Here is a 12,083-nt window from a genome sequence, read left to right as displayed (position 1 = left end):
CCTAACCCTGCGCTATGTACAGGCCGGGATCTACGGTTTCCCCCACCTCCCGCCGGCGAGGCGGCCGTCGGAGGCGAGGGAACCCGGAGATCTCCGGCGAGCGAGGCGGGTTGACTGGCTGCTCTCACAAATCGCCTATCTAACACTGTAGCGGGAGATAGGGACGGTCCAAGCTCCGTCTGTGTGCCTCCTGATTTCAGTTTATGGATGGGAGTCCTTACACGGTAGTTTCGTAGAGATGCACTGCTACCACAACAAACAGTTGGAGGTGTAGAAAGATTCATTACCGACCCCCTCGCGGTCGGCTGCTGCAAGTACCAGAGAGGCCGCATTAGCTAGATCTTGCATTTCGGTCGAAACTCGAAAAGTACCGCGCGCGCTGCACGGGTGGATGGAGTTATCGGTTCGTCCGTACGAAAGACCGTGCATGCCGCGGTATGATCTGCCAGACTGCCAGTCACTAGTAATTGCAATGGCCGGTTCAGCTACGACATGTGGATACGTACATACGCCTCGACTCTACGTACTGTGCACAGCTACGTCTACGTACGTGAAACCTAGTTCGCCAATGCATGTCCACATCCTAGAGCAGTGCACAGATTGCGATGCGTATGGGTGGCGTGGACGAAGCAAGTGAGCAAGCTGAGCAGGGCTGACGTACGTAGGCAGGGGCCGGTGGTTTCGTCTGGTTTGTTTTCGTTGGCTGTTTGTTCTTCCAGCTCAACGACGCAACAAGTCGTCGGGGTTGTATCCGCTACGAGGAACGTGCGCGTGCGCGTTCTCGCATGGGAGTCCGGGGACTGTGCCGCACTGCCAAAGTTTGCTGTAGCAGCATCGCTTCACTGGCCGTTGTGCCTCGCGCGCGCGTGCGTCCACGGCATGCGGTGCAAGTGCGGCAAATTCGACAAAAATAGCCCATGGACGAAAGGAATCTCAAAAATGCACCATCGGCGAAAGTATTTCGCAGAAATAACCCTCGCGTGCCGCGCCTGCAAGCACGGCGTTGCAACCGTCTGTGCCACGCCCTCCGGCCCGGCGCGGCAGGCGTGCCAGCGTGGCCTGGCGGGCCCCGGTGCGCGGTAGTGCAACGCCCCGGACGAGGGCGCGGCACGTACACGTGCAACGCCGGCGCCGGTGGCGCGGCACTGGCGGACGCATAAGGCCGCCCAGGCCCGCCCGACCCGGCCACTTCGTCCCTATTCGCTAGGGTTCCTGACTCGGGAGGCTCCAGGCGGCGCGGGAGGCACCAGGCGGCGGCGTCGGCGTCGGCGGCGGCTGCTGTCCCCTCTGTCCCTCCTCCAACCCACCCTCTCTCCCTCCTCCAATCCGGGATCTTGCTCCCCACCTATCTCCAAGGTATTTTCCCTCTCAATCCCCATCTCTTTTATTCGAAAATGTGAAGAAATTTGGCAACCTAGTTCATCAATAGTTCTAGAAACCAATATTGTAGCATGGCCATAACAAGAGGTGTGACTATTGTTTAGTTTTTTTGTGGCCTAGATTTTGAAGTCAAATGCTCACATATAGCTTTTGGGAAACCCTAGTTCATCAAGATATCTAGAAATTTATACCCATTTTTAATCTTGTAGGATGTGAATAGCATTTGTGTTAATATTGTTTGGGTCTTGTGTGCTAGATTTTGTAGTGACATGGTCACATATTATTTTATATTTTGTCACATTTGCTCACATATTAGCTCTTATGTTGTTACTATTGCTCACATATGTGTAGGATGTCGCTTCTCGAACCTCACTACGATACTAGACACCGTGCGTACTTAATGTCCGAGAAGAAGCAGGTAATAGAAATAAACCTAGTGGTACATATTGTTTTCCAATGCTATATGCATATGTAATAACGAGGCTTCTATTTGTGTAGGTCTTTGGACCCCTCCGACTTAGGTGTCACGAGGCCTCGTCCTTACAGAAGATGCCATACGATGAGCGGTACACGGAGTACATCGAGCCGCTAGGTCTACTTCCATTCATCCATATGGTGACCCGGCGGACACCGAGCATGAACCCTTCCGCCATCACTGCTCTTGTTGATCGGTGGAGACCGGAGACGCATAGTTTTCACCTCCGAACCGGTGAGATGACCGTGACTTTGCAGGACATGTCGATGATACTTGCACTCCCCATTGAGGGGAAGCCACTATGTATCGACACATCTTGTGAAGACTGGCGTGGCAAGATGTTTGACCTTATTGGCAAGGCTCCTGATGAGATTGTAAACAAGAGGGGTGAGAAATTAAGGGTCTCCGCCGGGGCTACTTTCACTTGGATCTCACAGAACTTCAAGACATGCCCGGAGGGAGCCAGCCGTGATGTGATTAAGCTATACGCACGTGTGTATGTGTGGTATGTTATCACGAGAACTCTATTTCCTGACTGCAGTGGGAATACCGCTCAGTGGCACTGGTTGAAGGCGTTAACCAAAATGGAGACTAAATGGAGTTGGGGTTCGGCGGCATTGGCCTTCTTGTACCGCCAGGTAATCACTTGTATCAACCCTAACCCATTTGTACATTACATCTTCATTTTGGGACAAGACTAATATTTGTTCCCTTTTTGTGTAGTTGGACGAAGCTTGTTGCAGGATCGGTAAGGACGCTTGCATTGGTGGTCCGTTGCTTCTTCTATCGATTTGGAGCTGGGAGCGCTTCCCTGTCGGAAGGCCTCGTGTTCTCCATTACAAGAATTACAATGATCACGGCAACCAGTTGCGGCGACCCACTTGGGCTTATCAGTGGGACATTGTCTCCGAGTTCAGTGACGACCCAATAGCGGCCTATCAGACGTACACCAACGAGTTTGATAACCTAACACCGGAGCAGGTGAATATTTTCATCCCATAAGTCCAATGCACGGTGTTTTTGTGACTTTCTTTTTTTACATCATTGTGGTACGATGTAGGTGGAATGGGAGCCATATGGTCCTCGATCGGAGCTTGGTAACGCTTCAACATTCACACTTAACCCGACTTGCATGGCGGAAGCTCATCTTTGGTATATGCATTGTCCCTTGGTATGCATGTGGGCCGTTGAGCATCATATGCCACAGCGGGTTATGAGACAATTTGGATTACTTCAGCCTTGCCCTCCTGAATGGAAGGACACGAGTATAGTACTTCACGGGTGAGACCTCCTTTGTAGCTCTTTGTAAATTGATGTATTTTCCATTCGCATCATTGACATGGGTTTCTCCATTTGCAGCTTTGATAGGAGGAGGAGCAAGAAGACGGATTGGCACAACATTCATAAGAAGCATGTGAAGAAATTCGTCATGCGAGTGGAGGAACAGAAGAAAGCGAAAGGAATCCAATATGAAGAACATAGCGAGGATGCTTTCAACCAGTACCTCCGTTGGTTTCTTGACAACACTCGTGCCCTTGAATTGTCCGGTCAAGAAGGTACCATCGACGCAGATGATAGGCCTGCAATGTTCAAAAGCTCTCACGCATTGCTGAAATGCCCAAAATGCACGGCCAAATACTCGAACCTTCTTCCCGTTGTAAATCCTTGTCTTATTGCCATACGGTTCAACCACATGAACCATGCCCGGGTTAGCGGCGGCCATCGCTCCTAACAACCTAGGGAGTCGGTTATATGCTTCCTCCCAATCACCATACAACATCTTGAACGCGGCTTGCTTCGCCTTCCATGCCTTTCCGTACTTCACCTCGTAGTTGAAGATAGCTTGCACAAGCTCCTGCACACTCTTGATGCTCATTGTTGGAAGTGACGAGATGGAGTTCGAAAGCCTATATGCGATGAACTCAGATTTAAGTTGTCGGTGCTCGTGCTTGGCATCTTTTCCATCCATCCTCATTCCTCGGCACATGTGAGTTGATACACAACTAGATATGTGCCAATCGGGATCTCCCTTCAATGGTCTTGCACGCACAACCCAAGGGCATCCATCCTCCTCACATTTAACTGTGTAACGTTGCTTGACGTCCGAGTGAACCACCTTGTACGGACGATGATGCTTCACCGAGTACTCCTTAAGCCAATGCTTCAACTCCAACAATGTTGAGAACTTTATTCCGGAAGCAATCCCATTCATCGCGTGATTATCATCACGGTGAGAAATAGGCCTCGGTCCAAGCACTACACCCATACCGCCATCAACTATGGCTTCATCCGCAAGACTAAGATCACGAAACAAGGGTACCCGATGATCTCGTCCCAATACCTTCTCGTGGGCTTCCGCCTCCTTGGCCGTGAATCCCTCTTCATCAATTTCTTCATCGGGACCATCATCATCCGAGTCTGATGCATAGCATCGACTATACGGGAGCTCATGGTCCATATTCTCTTGGATATAATACTTATCCAAATCTCCAACATTGTTCTCGTGAAGCTCAACCTCATTCCCATCTTCTTCCTCCTCATCATTTGCCTCATGATTACAACGAGGCTCGCTTATTTCCTCTTGGTTCAAAGGTTGATGACTCGTACCATTCAACGGGGAGGCAAGCCGGTTCAAGTCCAAGTGCAAAGCTGTATCAACCTTTTTGGTGGCGAACAACTCAAGAGCCTTATCTAGTGATTCTGCCACCACCTCCTTGTATGCAACCCAACGTTGCTCCGAGTTGATACGCATTGTCTTCCAACAAACATGCATTCCAAACCCCGCATTATGTCTTCCCTCCAACTCAACTACATAACTCGGGTCCATCCAATTCAAATCAATCCTAACTTGTTCCAAGACCTCTGCATAATTAGGGCTACGCTCGAACACCAAGTCAACCTCATCCGGGTCCGGGTCAATGTTTCCTTTCAAAAAAGAGTCCTTGTCCACATGATGAACATGGACAATTCTCGCCATCCCTAAAATATACAAACATAACAACAAACCACTTTATATACACCAAGCCAACATTAATCCTAACCCTAATCATAACACACCATAAAAAAGCATAACAATAGCACTAACCCTAACCTACCAATCTTAAACAAAATGCATCATATACACCATAGGAGCCCAAAATAGGCCAAAACAACTACACATTTCATAACATTTGGGTCAATTCATATATCTAGGGATTCCAAGATTGCGACATGTGCAACAACAAAAACAAGAATCCAATAGGTCAAAAACAAGAGAAATGAGGGAGAGCACCTCTAGAAACTTGGAGGGTTCGAAATCCACGGAGAAATGGCTCAAATCTGTGAAGTTTGGGTGGGGATTAGAAGAGGGGGAGAGAAAACCCTAGAAGCCGCCGCCACTCCTCTCAACCAGAAAAGGGACGAAGTGGCCGGGTCGGGCGGGCCTGGGCGGCCTTATGCGTCCGCCAGTGCCGCGCCACCGGCGCCGGCGTTGCACGTGTACGTGCCGCGCCCTCGCCCGGGGCGTTGCACTACCGCGCACCGGGGCCCGCCAGCCACGCCGGGCACGCTTGCGCGCCGGGCCGGAGGGCGTGGCACAGACGGTTGCAACGGCGTGCTTGCAGGCGCGGCACGCGAGGGTTATTTCTGCGAAATACTTTCGCCGATGGTGCATTTTTGAGATTCCTTTCGTCCATGGGCTATTTTTGTCGAATTTGCCTGCAAGTGCAGGGCGTATCCGACTGGCCATGCACGCACCCGCAGTGGTATGCACGTGCAGTCGCCACATGCATCCGTCACGCTGCCGCGGCAACAGTTCCTGCTCCGGTAACCTCGGTTGCTCTATTTTCTCGCACAAGAACACGCAATACACAAGTGGCAACACAGATCACTATGGGCAGCCCCGTGCGTGCGACTGTTTAAGAAGTTCGGCCGAATCCTGGAACCATCGGCTGGCTTTCTTCTGGCCGCCTGTAAGGGAATCTCCAGCAAGCCGATCTAAATCAACGACCCAAACAGTTTGTTTGTCTTTGTTTGGTCGATCTGTGGACAGTTTGAGCGTGTTTGTCCGTTTTAGTTGGGCGGTGCGTCTAGCGACCCGACCCAAAGTGTCCTCCCCTGCTCGATGGGACGCTAATGGCCGTCGCCGGCTTCGCGCGCCATAGATGATTACGCGCTTCCGTTTGGTTCCCGCCTACGGCGGCTTCGGTTTCCCGTCCGTGTTCGTTTTCTGTTTCCCGTCGTGGCCGGAATACTTCACGCGCCCGGCAGCCATTTCCCGCCCAAGGCGAGGGCAATAAAGGAAGCCAACTCGAGCAGCGTCGACCATCACACCCAATCGACGCCAAAAAACACATGTCTCACCGAAATATCTCCAATTGGAACCCCATCAGGGAGATGTGTCGACCCTGCTGGCCTCGTCCGTCTGATGAGGAGGTCGAGATCATGGCCATGGAGATGACCCACGTAAATGCGAGGGACCAGCCTTCGAGCAGGAAGGCAATGGGGCGCAGTGATACGTTCAAAATGTATCTACTTTTCCGAACACTTTTGCTGTTGTTTGCCCTCTAATTTGTGTGTTTTGAATACAACTAACACGGACTAACGCTGTTTTCAGCAGAATTGTTCTAGTATCTCTTTTTTTTGCAGTCCAACTTTTAGGAAAATTCCCGAAAAATATCGCAAAGTCCATATTTCACCCGAAGACTCACAGAGCCAGAAGACGAGACCGAGAAGGGCCACGAGGGGCCCACACCTAGCCTAGGCACTTTTGTTATTCTTTGGCCGCCTCGGCCACCCACTCGACCTCTCCTCCGAACTATATAAGAGCCTATGAGCTGAAAGCAGAGCCTATGACCATATCCTATTCTAAATATGAATATCTGAAATTCTTATCTAATGCAAAGCAACATCTAGTTGGTTTTAATCTGATATCTGGTAAATATTAGCTTATTCATTTGGCAGTTCAAGTTTTTTGTTATTTGAAATTAGCTGACTTGGTCTTAAATGTGATCTAAACACAGATTAAGGGCAATCAAGCAAGATGATTAGCATTTCACCTGATGGTTGGGCCTAAAATGACAGGCATGTTGACCACGACTAGTGCACGCAAGAGAAGGACCTGCAGCGAGCCAGTATGTGCTTAGTACATGTATCATATCTTATCTTGTGCTTATTTCTGCTACATGCTGTTTTCTGATCTCTACATTGCATAATACATGTTTGAATAGTTCATTGTTGTAACTATGTTTGCATTATCAGAATGCAGTTGTAATGAAGCAGTCATCATTAGAAGATAGGCGCCAAAAAAGAATCTGTAGCGAGCCTGTGCAACATTATGATGTAAGTTGTACTTAGTACAAGTTCCATACATTGTCTTGTGCTTATTTATGCAACTTTTTATTATCGTATATCTACATTGCATAATACATGTTTGAATAGTTCACTATTGTAGCTATGTTTGCAATATTACTAGAATGCAGTTGTAATGAAGCAGTCCTTAGTACAAGATAGAGGGTAAAAAAGATTCTGTAGTGACCCTACGCAACGATATAATGTAAGTATGTGCTTAGTACTTGTGACTATCTCATATCAACAATGCTTAATACATGTTTGCATAGTTCATTGTTCAACTCTTTTTGCATTATTATCAGAATGCAGTTGTAATGAAGCAATCTTCATCAGAAGAGAGGCCCACAAAAAGTTCTGACCTTTCTTTTGATGCATCCTCCCATAGCCGTCAACTTAGACCATTCCTTTCATCAAATAGTAAATATCTCAAGGTTGTTGAAAGGACACGGATGTCGCCTAGAGGGGGGGTGAATAGGCGGTTCAAAACTTTTACGAGATGGGCTTAACAAATGCGGAATAAAACTAGCGTTTACTTTGTCAAACCCAAAGCCTATATACTATGGTTCACCTATGTGCACCAACAACTTATGCTAAGCAATACAAGCAACTATGTGATCGCAAGATATATAACTTCAAGCACGATGGCTATCACAAAGTAAAGTGTATAAGTAAAGAGCTCAGGTATAGAGATAACCGAGGCACGCGGGAGACGATGATTTATCCCCAAGTTCACACTCTTGCAAGTGCTAATCTTCGTTGGAGAGATGCGGTGGCTTAGCTCTCCCGAACGCCACAAATGGTCTCACCTTGAGGTGTGGTTGCTCGATGCACACCAACGTCATAAAGGCCTCACCCCAAGATGCGGGATTCACACCACACACCGAGCGCCACGAAGGCGCCTCACCTTATTCTCCGGTGACCCTCGCCACAAAGGCCTAAGTCACGGTTCCACTAAGGGTTTTCCTTCGAGGCGGAAACCGGTCCTTACACAAAGGTTGGGGCACACATCCACAACTTAATTGGAGGCTCCCAACAAATCGCCACAAAGGTCTCAAATCCGTCTAGGGTTCCAAGAACCCAAGAGTAACAACTTTCTTGCTTTCACCTCCACGAATCACCGTGGAGAACTCAAACCTATGCATCAAATGAAATGGCAAGAACACCACAAAGATGCTCAAGTCCTTCTCTCTCAAATTCCAACAAGGCTACAAAAGCTATTGGGGAATAAGAGAGGAAGAACAAAGAGGAGAACACAAAATTCTCCAAGATCTAGATCCCAAAGATTCACTCACAAAGAGATGATATGGTTTGGTCAAAGTGTGGATCTAGATCTCCTCTCTCTTTTCCCACAAAAGGGGACAAGAATCATGGAGGGATAGAGAGATAGGGAAAGCTTCTCAAGATCAACAATGGAGGAGAGCGAGTAGGAGGAGCCACATCCCAAGGAGGAAGAAGGGGGGTATTTATACCCCCCAAGAAAATCGAGTCGTTGGGGGATATTTGGGGGCAGATAATCCGGCCCTCTGGAAAAGTCCGGCCAAAAATCCGCCCTGGATCCAGGGGAGTACTGAGAGCCTCGCCAGAAATCCTTAGCCGTTTTTTGGGGCCCAGATATTTTGCAAATATTTGGCCCGAATTATCCGGCCTAGCAAACTTGTAAGAACAATATCTAAAGATTGGTAGCTCCGAATAGAGTGAAACCAATTTTGTTGGAAAGAGGAAGACAAGATCAAGTGAAAATATGGAAACCAGTGGGGGTGATTTTCTATTATTTTTAGAGGTGCAACACCTCAACATGAGAAACCGAGAAAAACACCAAACTCAAAAACGCAACTTGTGATCTATGTGAAATCCATTTTCGATGAACTAAAGCTTGTCATGAGAATAAGCACAAGCTCTAATACATCACATGGATAAGATCCAAATAACAGCCAAGAAAGATGATGCAACGATGCAAATGTTTGAGCTCTCTGAAGGATACAATCGAGTTACTCACTCGAGAGCACGCTTGATAGTATGACCACTAAACTATAAACAGGTCTCCAACTACACCATGAGACCGGTGAGAAAGAAACCCTATCAAGAGCAAACCTTAACCTTGCGCATTTCACTTGAGCTTGATGATGACGGTCTTGACCGCAACAAGATGGAACGCCTTTCTTGATTGTGCTTTCTTGATGAAGTCATGCGAAATGCTCCCCCATACTCCACTATTGGAGAGCTTCTTCTTGGCGCATCTTCACATATCCATTCACCATATGGATGGAAAGCTTCAAGCATATGATCTCTTCGAGTTGGCTCATCTTGAACTTGCACTTCATTTCTTCATTCTTCATCATGTTGATGTCTTGAATTAACTTGAGGGCTCACTTCATCTTCATCTTCAAGACATACTTGACACTTAATTTTGTTCATTTTCTTCTTATTGCAATCTTGAAGCCAACATATTGTTCAACCATTGCCTATGGACAACTCCTAAAAATATAACTCAATGTGACCATTAGTCCATATAGATTGTCATTAATTAAAAAAACCACACATGGGGGTTCCAAGCACTTTCAGTTGTACTGTATGAAAGACATGGTGTTGCTGCTCTAAGATTTGTAGCTGATATGTTGAAAAAGATTACACAAGATTTAGTCAAGGAGATTGCCAAATATCAGCGTGTTATTGATGATGCTAATAGAAGCCCTCCATGATTATATGTATTTTTTTTATTTAGGCACATTAATTGCCTTGTAATTTTCCTAATTATATTATTTGTATATGTAATTGTGTATATCATTGATATCAGATTTTAGGCCCATGAAATTTAATGGGCCTTCTCATAAGCCTAACTTGGCCGGCCCAGAATGCTAGTTGACTAGTCAAACGACCAGGGCCGTACTACTTACTAGGCCGACCCACTTACTGTATTGTGGGACCCACTTTTATTTTGGGCCGGCCCACTTGCTTTAAGGTGGACCCCACTTACAAACTGGGCTGGCCCGATAATAGGAAAGTGGGCCCCACATGCTTATTGGGCAAGCCCATTTGCTTTAAGGTGGACCCCACTTACTAACTGGGTCGACCCGATAACAAGAAAGAGGGCCCCACTTTTATTTTGGGCCGGCCCACTGGCTTATTGGGCCAGCGCAGTTGCTTGAAGGTGGACCCCACTTACTAACTGGGTTGTCCGATAAGAGGAAAGTAGGCCCCACATGCTTATTGAGCCGGCCCATTTGTCTATTGACCGGTCAAACAAAAACATTTGGCTCGGCCCACATTCTTATTGGGCCGGTCCGGTTTGCCTGTTGACCGGTCAAACAAAGACATTCGATCCGGACCACATGACTATTGGGCTGGCCCATTTATCGTGTTGACCAGTCAAATGAAGACATTCGACCCAGCCCACTTGTTCAGTGGACTGGCCCTGGCATTATGTTGACCGGTCAAACGAAGGAATTCAGCCCGGCCCAGTGCTTAGTGGGCCAGCCCATTTAAATTTTGACCAGTCAACCTTAGAGGTTAGGACTGGCACACGTACCTAATAGACCAGCCCATTTATATAGTTGACCGGTTAAACTAAGTCAGCTAGCCCGACCCGCAAACCAAATGGGTCAGCCCGCTTAAGGCGTGGCAGGCCTTGTGTGGGCCTACCATCTACCACGGAGTTTTAGCCGGTTAACGACATTAACTGACAGTTAACAGTGTCTGCCACGTGGCAGTTTGCATGGCGTCAGCAGTCAACGGCCTCCTAAAAACACTTCTTCAACGGTCCAATTTTCCGTGCCCGAAGGGCGCCCAAACGTGACGCACCGAAAAATTTGTGGTAGGCCTTTGTCTGACGCAGTTTGGACCACAGAACCCATATCTTCGACTTAGGCCCATAGGCGACGAAAAAGGGGCCAAACCTGAGGAAAATTTGACATTGAGTATCAGAACTTTTCTTGTAGTGCCATAAACAAAAGAACATGACATCAACTAAATATAAGTGCAATGTCGAAAGTGTTCCCCATGAAATCATGGTTCTACTAACTCCCAACTCGCAATTTGCAACCATATAAACTTCATAAGATAGACACAATGATCAAGTTTATTAAGTGCAAAAAAGTAAATGTGCCATCAAGTTCGTGAGAACTTTACTGACTAATTTTCTCATGCCAAATGTTTAATTTGGAAGATAAATAAAAACATGATGAATATACTTGGAATAGCAATTATGCTACTAGGTAGATATGGTGGATACAATTGGCAAACTTTGGTTTATGATGGTTGGATGCACAAGTAGAGTTCATACTCAGCACATGCGAAAGCTAGCAAAGGACTGAGAGCGACCAACTAAGAGAGCAATAATGGCCATAATCATGCATAGCGACAAAACATTATCAATCCAAGCATAAAGTGATATTACAAGTCAAAATCAAAATGATCATAGAGGCTTTAGTTGACTGGTTATAGTCATAACATGGTATAAGCATGTGCCAAGTCAACCCAATAAAGCATCAAAGGAGAATACCACAATATTATGCTTTTATGATGGAAAGAACACATGATTCTTTCAATGACACATTATGCACTGTCATCCATTTGAGACAAGTCATGCTACAACAATAAATACTAAGCATATGACAATAATAACATCCAACATGACATGCCAAAGTCTATATCACAGTCTAGACAAGCTTACTTTTGCATCACTATTGTCATGAAATATTTAACTCGTATCCAACACCAATCAACTGATTTGAAATAGCTCTCAGAGATGAAATACATTATGGACCAGAGAGATAATCATACATAAATAAAGAATACTAACGATCTCTGAACAAAACTCAAGTGAAAGAATAAGAGCTAAACACAGTACCAGAAAACTAGAACACTCGCATAACAATAACAGCGAAAACTAGAGCGTTCTATG

The 12,083-nt window shown here is 46.7% G+C and overlaps 1 long non-coding RNA gene across 1 annotated transcript; it reads left to right on the top strand.

Moving 5' to 3' along the window:
• Positions 1-899: 899 nt before the first annotated feature.
• LOC127346761 (uncharacterized) lies at positions 900-2,471 on the top strand. Its single transcript, XR_011744329.1, has 3 exons — positions 900-1,356; positions 1,732-1,798; positions 1,879-2,471. It is a non-coding gene; the product is annotated as an uncharacterized lncRNA (long non-coding RNA).
• Positions 2,472-12,083: the final 9,612 nt, after the last annotated feature.

Source organism: Lolium perenne, chromosome 4 (assembly GCF_019359855.2).
Source record: "Lolium perenne isolate Kyuss_39 chromosome 4, Kyuss_2.0, whole genome shotgun sequence".
NCBI lineage: Eukaryota > Viridiplantae > Streptophyta > Magnoliopsida > Poales > Poaceae > Lolium > Lolium perenne.
The sequence above is the reverse complement of the archived record's forward strand: the minus strand, read 5'-3'. Positions and strand labels throughout refer to the sequence as shown.